Below are 15,272 nucleotides of genomic sequence, written 5' to 3' on the forward strand. Positions count from 1 at the left end.
GGCTTACAATCCAAATAATTTATTTTATAGATAAGTAATGTATTATATTTTAGCAATATGTTTTTTTTTTTTAATCGGTACTTTATTTTTATTACGTGAGTTATTCATTTATATTAAAATTTTGTTTGCACTAAGAAAAAAAATATATTCTGAAATTTTTTACTTCATGTAATTTTGTATAAAATTTTATCAGTTTAATTTTTCAATCAATACTTTCAAAGAAAAATTTTGTTTAATTACTGCAAGAAAAATCTATTGGAAATGATAAAATGGGAAAAACCCAATTCGGTGTGGAGATTAGTTTTTTTTCAAGTGGGACGCATCTGGAAGAAAAAAAAACCGCTTGGTTTTTTTTGGGATGGGCCCACCTTGGCAAACCCCGTTTTAAACAAAAAGTTGTTTTTTTTTTAATATTATGTAGTTAAAAATTATTTGTCTGTTTTTTTTTTTTTACTTTTCTTTTTTTTAAGTAATTAAATTCTTAAATTTATTCTCTGGAAAATTCAAAGTAAACGCAATAAACCAGAAATTTTAACTATAGCAAAAGAAAGAAAACTATATCAACACTAAAATAACTGATATGTCACGAGAATTTTTGAAAAAATAAATTCAATTCAATTTGAACAGTCAGTTTTCAAAGCATATTTCAGACCTGACGATAGCTTTTTTTCCCCCGCAAAATTAACAAGACTTGTTTCAAATTTTAATTAACTTTAAATTAAAATTTATTTTTAATTTATTAATTAGCTTGTTAAATTATTTTTACTTCAAAAATGTAGGAAGTTCTAACGTGGTATATCAAATGTATCCCAAAAAAGTGCAATCTTTTATACTTCCCATATCAATTTTAGTCTTATTTTTTTATGAAAAGTTTGCTCATATAAGTAAAGAAAAAAAATGCTTATTTGTTTTCGCATTATTACCACATAATAATTGGCTTGAAAAATCTTCATTTATCTATTCCCATAATAAAGAAATAAAAAAAAAAGACTTTAGATATATACCATTCAAATGCTACCACCTCTAAAGATTCAAAGTTTTCTAACGAACCCGCCGTAGAATATGTTAATTAAACGTTATTTTCTGTAACGTTAAAAAAAAATAAGAAAGGAAAAAAGAAACATTTCTCAGGTACACTGATTTCATCAAATGGCAAATTCGCTGTTAGAAGAAGAAAACGCATCTCATTAAATAAAAATAATAAAAAAAAACTGAAAGAAAGAAAGCTAACAAAGAGAAGATTTGCATGCTTTTATGCTACAGAAAAGAATGTTCTCGAAAAAATACCCCCGTAAGGTTGGGCTTTTATATTTCCCCCTCTCCTTTTTTCTCATTCATTTTTGTTATAAATTTTAATTATTCAAGCAAATGAGCAAAAAAGGTACTGACATGGTTTTGGAGTTGTATAAAAAATTAAAAATGTGAATACCTCTTTTTTTTATTTCTAATTTCGGTGAATTTATTAAAGCTCTAGCTGAAAAAAAAAAATTTTTTTTCTAAAGGTACATTTCCTTTCCGCTTTTCTTCCCCTCCTGTTCACTTTTTTTCGGCAACTTTTTTTCTGACGACCCTATAGCCACCTGCGGCCCTTAGTTACTAGATTTTGTGCTCGCCTTGTCCCACAGGGACTTTAATTATCACGCGGGACGAAGATGGATGGGATTCTGTCCCATTGCTTCATTTTTCCATACCATCGAAAAAGGATTCCTTCAATTTAGAGCTACGAAAGTGCTTATTGCGCCTAGAGCTGTGTTTAAGAGCAAACTTAGTAATTGAGATGCCATATCAACAAATTTTTCTGCCCCAGTGCATAATAATAATTTGTTAAATAATTACATTTTAATGTACGTTATGAATTATTCACTATTTATTTTCCGTTTATATACGCGAAATGTAACTTAATAAATGTCAGCAAATGTATAACTTTCCATCCGTTGAAAGTGTTGCAACTTTTTGAACGCATTGTAATTAATTCTTTCGGAAGAGGTACCATTTGCATTTGATGTTTTTTATGGCAAGCCTCCGAAAAATTGAACCTTAATAAAAAGCGAATTAGCCACCACCGTAATAAAACATTAAATTGAACCATATATCATTTCAAGTTAAACCATAGTATCGTGTAACTATATTTAAGGAGTACCGTGATATGGTTCAAAATAGCAACATACTCAGGCTGCAGTGGAATAGAACGATAATATAATTTGCAACAGTAAATACACTTCGAAATCATGTTAAGTAAGGATTAAATTAAATATGTTCTACAGCACTATGTATCTTTTCAAACTTTTACCAATTTTAATCTCGTATGATATCTAATATTTCAAATAAAATTATTATTTTTAAGAACACTTGTTTAAAAGAAAAATCGTGAAAAATACTGATCTAGTTTGCTCTACAATACTCTAGATAAATGATCTCCGAGTCGTCGATCGTGCGCTATTAGTAGATCGAGGGAACATTTTGGGTAAATAGCCTTAACTAGCATACTAATTCAATAAGCCAAATGTAAGATTTTTTATTTTTAAAATGACGTTTCCTTTGGTTGGTAGCTTAGAGTATGATTTAAAAACGGTACGGTAGCTTCAAAGCTTCATATGCTTTGCAACCTTACTCAATTGATACATAACAATTTTAATCGATTTTTCCGTTAATGACAAATTTGAAATATTAATGAGATTTCTGGACTCATGATGCATGGCATATTGGTCTATTTGTAAATCTGAACCAGCGTTGGTTAATAAAATTCCTTATCCTTAGCTTTCGAAAACCCACTTGCTTCTGGAAATTCTTGAAAAGGAAAATGAGTTTATTTTCAGATTAAACCCAAAATTTGCTTTGCTCAGCTCTTTCCGAGATTTATGTCTTTTTGATTTCACGCAGGAAAAGTTAATGTGGCGTACCACCATTGCATTCATAGGAAGGCTTTTAAATCACCCGAAAGGAGTGATTTAGTGTCATTCACTCTAGGGTCCAATGTAGAATCCCAAGTTTTAATTTAGCAAAAGAGCTGTTGATCAAAAAGACACGAAAGAACCAGGAACTCTTCATCCAGACCTTTACGATGTCGGAATCAGAAGCTATTTGAAAAGTAGACTAGGGGAAACCCCTAGGGTACAATCCTAATTACGTAATGGCCCGCCAAAGGGAACACTACCTTACTGAAAGAAGAAAGCACTAAAGAGATTTTTAATAAATGTTTACGAGGTCTTCTGGATGTAAGATCTAAAAGTCAGTCGGAAAGAGATGCCAAGAGGGCTTAATACTTTGTAGAGGTTGGATGAAACTGATGATTTCCCAGTAGATGGGCAAGAGTTGATGATTAAATCTCGCTTCTTCCTTCCAGCCCTTTGGGTCACATCTGACTTAGGCTAAGATTGCCCTCTTGTCCAACAGGCACTTTCAACTGCTTTTCTAGTAGTGAAGTTAAAGTCGATTCTATCGAACTTTACTACCGAACTGATTGCAAAAAAATATAACGTAAACGCTTGCTTCTTTGACATAAAATCTCCTAGTAGAAAATGTCTAAATAATGACAAAGTTCTGTGAATGTTTAAGAGCATAAAAGTGTTTTAATTTCCATGGTTGCTTCAAAAATCTCGAGTTATTTCTGTTAATTGAAGAATTAACTTTGAACAAATGCAATTTTAAATTATTCGGAACAATACTTTTTTCCACATTATATTCATGAAGTATATACTTGTTCATTAAACAATATTAATACATTGTTTTATAGGGCTCATTTAACCAAACACGACGAAAAATTTATTTTATTTCAATTGAATTTTATTGCAAAATTTGATATTTTTAATGGATTTCTTTCAAATGAATAAGATACCAACGGTAATTCAAAAGCTGGGTGGGAGAAAATTATAATTGGTATTTTAGTGAACCTCTGTAAATTAGCTTTAAATTTTATACGTTGATAATAGGAAATAAAAGTAATGTCTTGCCTTTATTTTTTTGTCTGCAATCTTTCCAATTAATAAAATCTGTAAGTCCTGAGTCCCCAATAATCATTCAAACTGTTCGATTTCTAAGCGTTTTAATTTGCTTCCGTGAACTATTTGGTGCCAAATAAAGAAAGCACTTAGAAACATTTTTAGCTCCAAAAAAAGACGTAGAGCCTCCTTCATCTAAGGTCTAGCAATGCATAATGCCCTTTATATGCTTATCCATTCAAATGAAAGCTGAGTCTAAAATATCTAAAGTGTGAGAAAAATATTTAAAAATTTCTCTTTCTGATTAGGCAAATCTAAATTTCAATTCGAATTTTTTCTTCGAAAGAAGAGTGATATTTTTTTTTTTTTTTTTTTACCTAAGTCTGACTTTTAGAAATTACTTTCTTTATACCACAATTCTTTATATATTTTTTACAGATACAAAAACGGCAAGAAGAAAAAAAAAACATCTTTGCTACCTTCGTAAGATCTCTAATGCCCATCTCAAATATTTTGAATTCGGGAAATTAAAGCTATCTATTGCGTGAGCTTAACTGATTTCTCAAGTTACAGCTTTCCCAAGGAAGTGAGGTCACCAAGAGATGACAGACACCCTCATCCAAGAGGGTTTTGGGATTTTCACTACAGGGAGACAGACTTTCACCCCTCCTTTTTGCTTTGTTTATAAGCACGATGCTGTTAGTCGTGTAAGGTGTTTGCTATTGCCCCTGTCACCAAGGCCCCTAAGCTCTTCGAAATCCATCGTTAATAGATGAGAGAGTGGGAAATTGACAAATGGGACTTGCTTTGTCTCTGAAAACTCCTATATTTGTTTTTACTGACATTTTCAATTGTGAGTTTTTCTTTTTTTATTTCATGTTGAACTTTATAAGCCTACCCAATTTTTTCCTTATTTGCTCAAAAAGGTATTTTTTTTATGCGAGTGCTTAATTGATCCTATTGTGGAGCGTAAATGTCTTTTAGCTAGTTGAAAAGCTTTCTGTCCTGCTTCTCTTGATGTCTTCATATTATCCAATTTATCATATTAGTAATTTCTGTGCGTCATATAGTTGACAAATGTGCTATATATGCTACTCAATGGAAGTTTATTTTATATTTCATTCTGTTTTAAAATACGTTTATAATGCAGCTGTTCTTTTTTTTTCTTTCTCTCTCTTTCTTTTTTGCACTTTTTGGGTCTGTTTTGCATATCTTACTTTACAGGAATTAAAATAATATAGCATGCTAATTTTGATAATTGTAATTTCTTAATTATCTTTCATATTGTGTGTATATTAATATATTCTATGAACTCTGATATTAATCCTAATATATTTTATACAAATTGTTTAATTATAAATTAGTTTTTAACTTTAAAACTATTTATTCTATATACTCTTTTCGTATTAAAGCTGCATATTCTGAATTTTATAAAGTTAAGTCAGAAGTGGTGTCATTTATTCATATTGCATGTTTAAAAAACATATCTGTTTGATTGAAAAATATGCCTCTCAGCAAACAGGCACCATCATTTTTGAATTAATTGGAAAAGATTCGAGCATTTTCCACATAGCTTAACATGTTTTATATTTATTGTAGAGAGCCCAATCACCTAAACCAATTCGAAAATTATAACAAAATGAATTATGGTCGAAACATTTGCATTGACCTTAGAATAAAGAATAAATGTTAATGAAGGAATAAATGTTCATAAAAATCCAAACTAGAGAAATAAACTAAAAGTAGCTCCAGGTGACAAGGTTCATTACAATAAGCCTTAACGAATTCGGGCTGATTGTTATAAGCCTCAAAATATCAGATTGGATTAAAAATATTGAGAATTTTTCCAATTAGACTGGTGATTACGAAACGGTGGTAACGTTTGCAGAGAGCTGGATTGCTTAAAAAACAATAATAGCTCCATTGATAAGGTTCGCTGCAGTAAGTCTGATTCGGGCTGATTGTAATAAGCCTCAAAATACCCGGCGGGATAATGAATTTTGATTATTTTACCAGTTAGACTGGCGCATTGCGAAATGGTAATAACATTTGCAGAGAGCTGGCTTGCTTAGCAAACCTATAATCCATTATTATATACTCAAAACTTGAAAATACTTTTTCTGTTGAATTAATTTTTTTTCTTTTTTTTTTCTAGGTAAGTTTCCATTCCGGTGCCCATAGGTTTGCACAAGTGGTTTGATAGCTGACGGGTGAGATTTTAACATCTAATTCTGACAAAATACTATTCTTTTTGCTAATATTCTCAGATTTATTGTTTTGTTCTTATGTAAAATGATAATAAAAATGTGTTCTAAATTTGAATTTCACACTAAGCCTAACCATTATAATAAGTTAGAATACATAAAGAATAAAATCGTCTGATGAATAAGATTTAATTTAGATAATCAAATGAAGTGTACTTCTTGTTACAAAGGAGCAGACGATTCTATTCAGTTGTTTCAAATCAATTGATAAGTTCCTTATAGTAGCTTTGAAATTCAAAGAAAAGCCTTAATTTAACATTCATCTCGCGAAATCGTTCTATGTTCCCTTTCTACTTTCAGTTATAAGTGAAATTTGCATACTTTTGACTGTTTACATATGCAAATATACTTTTGATTTAGTTTATTTTTAACATAAATTTTTGCACCAAGTAAACTATTTAAATAAGCCAGTTTAGAACACTTCAGTCAGAACTAACTAGGTAAGTGTCCTAACTCAATTCAATTAAAGCGCATTTGAAGGACTGAGGAAATTTTGGAAGTACTGTTTCAAGAGAAGTAAGTCCAAAAGTAAGTACTTTGCGTTTTCTTGGAGTTCGCAGTCTGGAAATAACTTTTCAACAGCGTGAGTAATATTATTTAATCAAATGAGTTGTGCAGTTTTCTGCTTTGAAATTCCTTTCAAGGGTAAAACTTCTGACTTGTAGAAACTCAGGAAAGACGTGTTACAATCTTATGTGTTCCTTTTATTTCAATTATGCATTCAACCTTGACTACTTTCCAATTTGAAATCTTATTTATGCCTCTTAGATCTTATGCTGATATTATAACAATGAACAATAACGTGTTTGTTATATGGTAAATGCAAGATATATTTTACCTATCGGCAAAAGACTTCTTTTAATTATTTTCTTAAATTTCAATTATGCATTTAGCCTTGATTACTTTTCAATTTAAAATCTTAAACTAAGTTATTTAACTTTGTTACATTATAAAAGAGAACAATTATGTGCATGTCATGTGGTCAATTGATATTTTATACTAATAAATTGGTTTGTTGAAAATGAAATTCTATATATTTTTGTGATTAATATTATATATTAAGAGTGTTTCATTTAATTGGTATTAAATATTGTATTACATTTTTGTGCTAAAATGTCAATTGTATGTAAAAACAAAAAAATTCAGCAAACGTAAATGAATTCATGTTTTCATTATTATCTCATCTTGGTAAATAATGATGAAAAACCTAATGTTTGGTATATGTACATTGACAATGAGATTTCATGTCAACGCATGTTTAACATATTGACAATGCGATTTCAAGAGTTATTTCTATAAATTGAACCATCCTTTTAAAATATAAAAAAAAATGCCGTGGGAGTTCTATTTAAAAATGATTTATTTGAATATTAATATAAAATTATAGTCGAATTTGAAAACGCAACGCCATGTATTCAAAATTGTAACAGCATGAACTAATTTTTGAGCAAAAGGCATAGTCTCAAAAATAATGTAGAAGTAGATATGTGTGAGAAAAAAGTTCGTTGGCCGCCGGCAAGATTCGAACAAAGGAGCTCCAGATTCTTAGTAGGAATGCTTTAACCACCATAATTGTACAACCCAGTCCAGGGAAAAATTAAGAAGCCTTATATATTCTATTCGTTTAAAAGTCTTTAAGATATAGCGTTATAAGCAAAAAGTGAAACTATTTTTACCAAATTAAAAGCCAATTTACCATTGAAATTGGAAATAAATATATCTTTATGTGTCATTACAGCGACCAATTCTCCCTGGACTGGGTTTTGCAGTTACAGTGATTAAAGCATCCTACTACAAACCCGGAGGTCCTTGGTTTGAATACAGCTAACAGCCAATAAACATCTCATTGACACATTTATCTCTCCATATCTCCTTTAAAACGATGCAGCTTACTCAAAAATGAGTGTATTCTCTTTCAATTTTGAGTACCTGGTTTTCAATTTCGACTTTCATTTGTTTCGGACCTATTTTGACACATTTTTATTCAATTTCATGAAACCTTTTCTTTTTTTTTCTTTTTTTTTACAGTGTAGTATAATAAGTACATTCGAATGGCGATATAGAATTTATATAATTTCTTACATTTGTACACCATACTTTCACATTTACTTTCCTTAAATATCTACTGTACCAATAGAGAAGGATCAATCTAAAGTTGCACTCAATATGTCATTCCAAACACTTTATCTAATGAAACTAGAGATAGATCTCTCGAGCACTTTACTGAATAATGTCTTTAGAGCCTTTGATAACGATAAACATATTTACTTTGATCCTAATTTATGTCCTCAAATGGCAGAAGATGAAACGAAACTAAATTGGCAAACCTTTCAGCAACCTGAGCCAATCCTGATGAGTTGAGACCAATTTCAGTCGCCAACAGCCCTAAAAATGCCTCTTCAGTTTACTATCGCCCTTAATAAAATAAGTTGTCTCTGTAAAGTGGCTTAATATATACGTTGAAAAGTAATCATAAACATCAACTGCTTTTTAAATCATCAAAATAAACACTTCATATTTTCATCGAGTTTAGATTGCAGACTTTATCGTTACTCAACGAGATAAACTCTAAAAATGAATGATTTACTCTAATGTTTTCATTTTATTGTTATATTAATGTAGTTTAGAAGGATTGTTCATTTAATTCTCAGTCTTTTGTCATTCCAATAAATAAAAGATACTTGACTATTCGATAGTCTTAGAAAATGTGTTTTAAGAGTATTTTAAGCAACCATGGTGAAAAAAAATTCCTTAATTTTTAAGCTTATTAAATCTTAAATATAGTAAATATTTTAAATAACATTGATGTAGGTTTTATTGTTAAATTAAGTCGACTTAAACCATTTGTTTTTCATTTATTTATAACCATCGTTAAACACCGTTTTTATGAAAAAAAAAATTCCTAGCTGTTTTTAATATATAATCTTTGTATGATAAAAAATAAACACGCATTTAAAAAGTGTCCAATCAAATTCGGTTTCATGCTCTAGTGGATTTTAACGTTTTTTTAAAAATAAGCAATTCATATGTTAAAAAATACCTTTAATACTTGTTTCTTAATAGTTTCGTTGATAAAATCTTATTTGCAGTGTGATAACCAAATTTTATAACGTTTTCTTTCAAATAAGCAAATTATAAATTTAAGAAGTATCTTTAATAGTTTCGTTGGTAAAATCACGCTTGTTTATTCTAAAATACATTTAATAATATATTTGATAAAATGCACATCTCTTGCCCATTTCAAAATATATACCATAATTCTATGCTTCCTAAAACCATTAAATTATAATTCTATAGAAGAAGCATCAAAAACAAAACAAAATACTAAACTTTACCATAAAACCCACATTTAAATATTATCTTAATAAATTTAAAATTTCATACTTCACTCGAGCTTAACTATTAACAACTTAATAATTTAACACCAAATTTCTAACTCACAAACCATTATTTTTCGAACACTTAATTCATTTAATACTTGCATTCTTCCACTAGTAATATATTCAAGTCATCGCGTTGAAGTTCTTTTTACCCAAAAACAAAATTGAAGACCCATAATTTGACCATTAAAAGTGAACGATAAATATCTAACTTAAACGTAAAGCCAACATTTAAATGTTATCTTAATATATTTAAAATTTCTTACTTTGTTCGAGCTTAACCATAAACAACTTAATAAATTAATATCAAATATATAAACTATTATTTTCTGAGCACTAAATGCATTTAACACTTTTACTGATCCATCGGGTATATATTCAAGTCATCGCGTCGAAGCTCTTATTACCCGAAAACAAAATTGAAAACCCATAATTTGACCATTAAAGATGAATGATCAATATCTAACTTAAACGTAAAGCCAACATTTGAATGTTATCTTAATATATTTAAAATTTCATTCTTTGTTCGAGCTTAACCATAAACAACTTAATAATTTAATATCAAATTTATAAGCCATTATTTTCCGAGGACTAAATGCTTACACTCTTCCACTAGTTATATATTCAAGTCATCACGTCGAAGCTCTTATTACCCGAAAACAAAATTGAAAACCCATAATTTGACCATTAAAAGTGAACGATCAATATCTAACTTAAACGTAAAGCCAACATTTAAATATTATCTTAATATATTTAAAATTTCATACTTTGCTCGAGCTTAACCATAAACAACTTAATATTTTAATATCAAATTTCGAATGTATAAACCATTATTTTCCGAGGACTAGATGCTTACACTCTTCCAGTTATATATTCAAGTCACTGCGTCGAAACTCTTATTACCCGAAAACAAAATTGAAAACCCATAATTTGACCATCAAAGATGAAAGATCAATATTTAACTTAAACGTAAAGACAACATTTAAATATTATCTTAATATATTTAAAATTTCATACTTTGCTCGAGCTTAACCATAAAAAACTTAATAATTTCGAATATATAAACCATTATTTTCCGAGGACTAAATGCTTACACTCTTCCACCAGTTATATATTCAAGTCATCGCGTCGAAGCTCTTATTACCCGAAAACAAAATTGAAAACCCATAATTTGACCATTAAGGATGAGCGATAAATAATCTTCTTATACTTGGACTTTTATGTTACAAACAAAGCTTCGTATGGTTGATGTGATCTAGCGTAACTGAAGCATTGAGATCCGCTTTATAGGAAAGCATATTCCCATCTTTCAGTATTTTCGGCACGTCATCTGCAGATTTAGGAAACTCGAAACCGGATGAGCAGTATCCACCCATTTCATTGGGAAAGTCTCTTATGATAGAATACTTTCTCCTCCTATTGAAGAAGTTACTGCAATCATGTGCCATAGCCATATTCTCTTCTTCCAAGTGACGAATTCGTGAACCTATGGCGACCTTTAAGTGAAAAGTTCTAAACGGCTTATTAAATCCTTTAAATGCCTCAATCAGCTTTCAGATGGGAGAAAACAACTTTTTAAGAGTATTTATTCTATTGCTGTACTGCGGCTTTCTGTTTTATTTGTTTAGGATTGTTTGGGATTTAAGCGTTAAGTAAACGATTTATAAACATTAGTTACTTTAAACAAGGATTTATATATAAATGCGGCAAATTAAATAGAAATGCTTCTTTTTTTCAATGCAAATGTAAAAGTTTCTGCAATTATCTTACATTGTTTGAAGTTTTGGAAAAAGTTTTAATCAAAATACCGTTTAAATATGGTGCTGAGTTGCACCATGTTATCGTACAACTTTAAATTGATTACAATGCTAAGATTCTACTTTAATGAAAACATTATTCAATTTAGAATCTGAATTATTTGAGCGTAGATATATTTTCTCGGCGGAGGGGGTTCATCTTTTGGTAAAGCAAAATGAACCGGATAGTTTTAGATTCAGAAAATTGTGAAAAGATTTTCACGAAATTGTGAGTAGAGTTTTCACAATTTCACAAAAATTAACTTTTTGCAAAACATTTTGAGTAAACATCTGATCCGAACTCGAAAATACATATTTGCATTTCCAAATTACGCACTAATGATTTGAGCACATGTAATAGCAAAATAGTTACGATGCATACAAGATGCCGCGATTATCGCCAAACTAACCAATTGACTTGTGCTGCATTTATCATATAATCAAATATGACGCAATTGTCATGACACAAATTTGAGCATTTTGTTCAAGTTACGGTGGTTCGGTTAAAATCAACTTTGATTAATTTTCAGCTTTACAGTTCGGAACCTGCCCAACTCAATGCAACATAACTTATTGTTTTAATATTTTTCTGTCAAGTCAAAACTCAGAATCGTACCATTTGCATTTTAAAACTCACTGAAGCTCATAAAACATATATTAACCAATGAACTGCTTTTTTGAAAGTAACCTTTGACATCAAGTGACTTAGACCGCACCCTTTTTTACTGTAATTGCTTCGCTGATTTGGAGGAAATAGGTCCATCCATACTGACTGGGCATTTAACTTATTCTGTTCTGCAGAAGATAAAGGCTCTTAGGGTTTTAAATTAGGGGTCTTCTCTGCAGATTTAAGGAGGGAAAATATTGAAAAATCTTCTACTTGCATCCATTATTCTATATTGCGTGATAAAAAACCGAGGAAAAGATCGTCCATCAAGACTGGCTTAAAGTAAAACTTGTTGTAGCATATAAATAAGACTGGCTTTAAGAAAGTTTCGGTTAATATTTACCCCGTTAAGTCACCTATAATTGCTTTTAGTAACTACCCGATTTAATGTGTCTTCATTAGTTTTTCAAACCCGTAAATAACTTTTCCATCTCCAGAATTTCATTTTTTAATTTTCCACACCTCTAAGCCAAGTCCATTTATTATTACTTCGTGTTCCCTGTTCTTGCACATACATTTACGAAGAAACGGGTTATGGCTTTTTAATTAAGAATGAGATGTTATGGCTGCAATAAAAACTTTAATTCTTAAATAACACCAAGAAAACATTTTTATTACTCAAAATTACACATAAAACTAGCTCATAAAGTCTTTAGATAGTTAGATAAGAGTATGTTTTTGTGAGAATTGCTTTTAAAAGGAGGCTGCTTGCTTTTATTTTTTCATTGTATGGATCATATGATTCAGTTGACGTCTCATGATTAAGTCTAGTAATTATTCTAAGCCGTATGAAAGCTATACACTTATAAATATTGCTTTAGCTTTATGAAATACGATTATTGCTCATCGTGCATTAACCCATTATTAGAGTTTTTGTAATTATTTTTTAAGGAATGTAAAAAGCGTTTTTTAAGTTAGGAAGATACTAAGTCAAAACATTAGGATCGAGACGGCGGAATAATTTTCTAGTTTAAAAGGTTAAAAGAAATAAACGTTAATAACTTGAGATAAAGACTCCAGCAAACGAAACGATGGCATTTACGTTAGATTCTGTCATGTAGCAAGCATTTTGGAACTTTACTTTTAAATATGTATTTCGAATAATGTTGATGACTATCTTAAGGTTTATTTTATTTATTATTATTATTATTTCATTATGGTACCTTAAAACAAGAATTAACAAAGAAATTATATATATAAGAAGTAAACTTGCAAAGTACTTTTAAAATACCCACTAATTACCCTCTTTTTTTTTTCTTTCTGTAATTATTTTGATAACGACTGCAGACAATTACAAAATTAAATTATATGTTGCATATGAAGACCAAGAGGAAAAAACGGTTCATTTTTCACAAAAATGACGATTTCATCGCGCCATCTGTTGCATTATGACAATTACTAAGTTTTTACATATCAATAACGTAAAAAATCAGTTCTCCCAGGCATTTATTACACAATGAAGATGGGCCGTAATGTGAAAAAGCCCTTAGTTTCCAGGAGCAAAATAGTTTTTTTTTTCCCTGAATCACACACACACGGAGCTTACATGGACATAAACCAATTATTCCCCGTGGTATATTTATATTCTCCTTATTGTACAAATGGTCCCAGTTTTGAAGACTCCAGTTTAAAAACTTTAAAACCGAACCCGTCGAGATTATACACTCTCGGAAATATTGATTTAACTTTAAACCATAATACGATCCGAATTTGCTACAACTTTAGGTTGTTAAAATGAACAATATTTAAGTTCAAATTGAAGGGAAATAAAATTAAATTTAATTTAATGGTTCTTCTTAAATTTGATTACTCGATATTGTTTAATCAAATTTAAGGAATACGAATATATAGTTTGAGTAAACATAATTTAAATTTTACAGCAAATAAAAATGATATTACCGTTCAACACACTGTTAAATTTTTAACGAGGGTTAGTTAAATATTACCTAATCAAAAATTTCTCGAAGCATTCTTTACATTACAAGAAAAGTTTAATTCGTAAGATACAAACTGCATTTAAATTCGTTTAGCATTATTTTGAGAGTCAAAATTTAATCAGTATTACCTTAATACCAATTACCCTAGTTTTTACTAATTACCATATACTTAAAATAAATAGTTCAGGTTAGTACAACAAGGATAAGTTGTTGTTTTTTCTCACCCCGCCTTATTTTTTGAATTAAAAGCAATTCTGTTTAAATTTAATTTTAGTTTGCATTAACAAATAAAGGCAACAACAATAATAATTTTTTAATTATATCTTGAAGTTTGTAGTTCAGCAGGAAAATAATACATACATTTTTTACTTGGATGGAGAATGCATATTTCAAATTCATCTGTAAAACCTGAAGAGATAAAAATGGTACTTCTATCAATTTAATTATAATTTAATCTAACCCATTTGAAATGTAAACTATGGGTGTATCCATTATCATTCATCATCCCTATATTCTTTTCCTGTAAACAAAATAACAATTAAAACTTATTGTTAACATTGTAATATGAAAAAGTGATACAGTATAACCTGAACTGATTATTAAGTAAGTTAAGGCGTATATTTTCTCGGATATTGTGGTGCAACTAAGAAATTCAAACAAGGGTGTGACTTTTAAAGCAATTCATTTCTTATGTTGCCACTAAAATTTCATTAATGTTGAAATATGCTTAAGACTTGTTGCAATGTTTTTTTAGAGGTTTGAAGCGATAGCATTAAAATTTTTTTGTAAGATGAACTATAAAAGGAAGAAAAATTGTCATTGACATTTTTGTCACCTGGGTTCGCTGGCTTTCTGTAACTGATACTTGGTTGGAATACTAAGCGGTTTTTAATCAGTGCTTTCAACTCTATTGTTCGGAATAGATCAGCTCAAACCGGATGTTAATCGGTACTTTTCATCAAATAAAGCAGACAGGAAAACCATTTCGATTTGTAATAATATCTTCGGTTCTTCATACTATGCAAGGTGCGAGAACCTCAAAGAATTGTTTTTACCTGTCATCCTTAGAGCGTTAAAATACTGAAACAATTGGCTTTGTTCCATGGTACGTAAAAATTGATTATGTTTAAAAACCTAAAAGGGGCGGGATAATTTTCTTTTCAAACATATTAAATGATTAAAAGTTTTTTCAATGACTCTGTCGTCTCATTAAATATTGCTTTTTACCGAATAATATGCTGTTTTGATAATTGTTAGAAGTTTGCTACAATTATTCTTTACTTTAAGGTA

General features: G+C 29.7%; 1 protein-coding gene across 6 annotated transcripts in view; it reads left to right on the forward strand.

Moving 5' to 3' along the window:
- The window catches only part of LOC107443783 (plexin-A2), a 275,694-nt gene that overhangs the window by 59,155 nt on the left and 201,267 nt on the right, over nucleotides 1-15,272 (forward strand). For 2 of the 6 annotated variants that reach the window (XM_016057758.3, XM_016057792.3), the window contains exon 2: nucleotides 6,094-6,148. The exons of the other annotated variants lie outside the window; for them this stretch is intronic. The gene's annotated coding sequence lies outside the window, so the exon portion shown is untranslated. The remainder of the gene's footprint in view (nucleotides 1-6,093; nucleotides 6,149-15,272) is intronic. 6 annotated transcript variants of the gene reach the window in all.

This window comes from Parasteatoda tepidariorum, chromosome X2 (genome assembly GCF_043381705.1).
Source record: "Parasteatoda tepidariorum isolate YZ-2023 chromosome X2, CAS_Ptep_4.0, whole genome shotgun sequence".
Taxonomy (NCBI): Eukaryota; Metazoa; Arthropoda; class Arachnida; order Araneae; family Theridiidae; genus Parasteatoda; species Parasteatoda tepidariorum.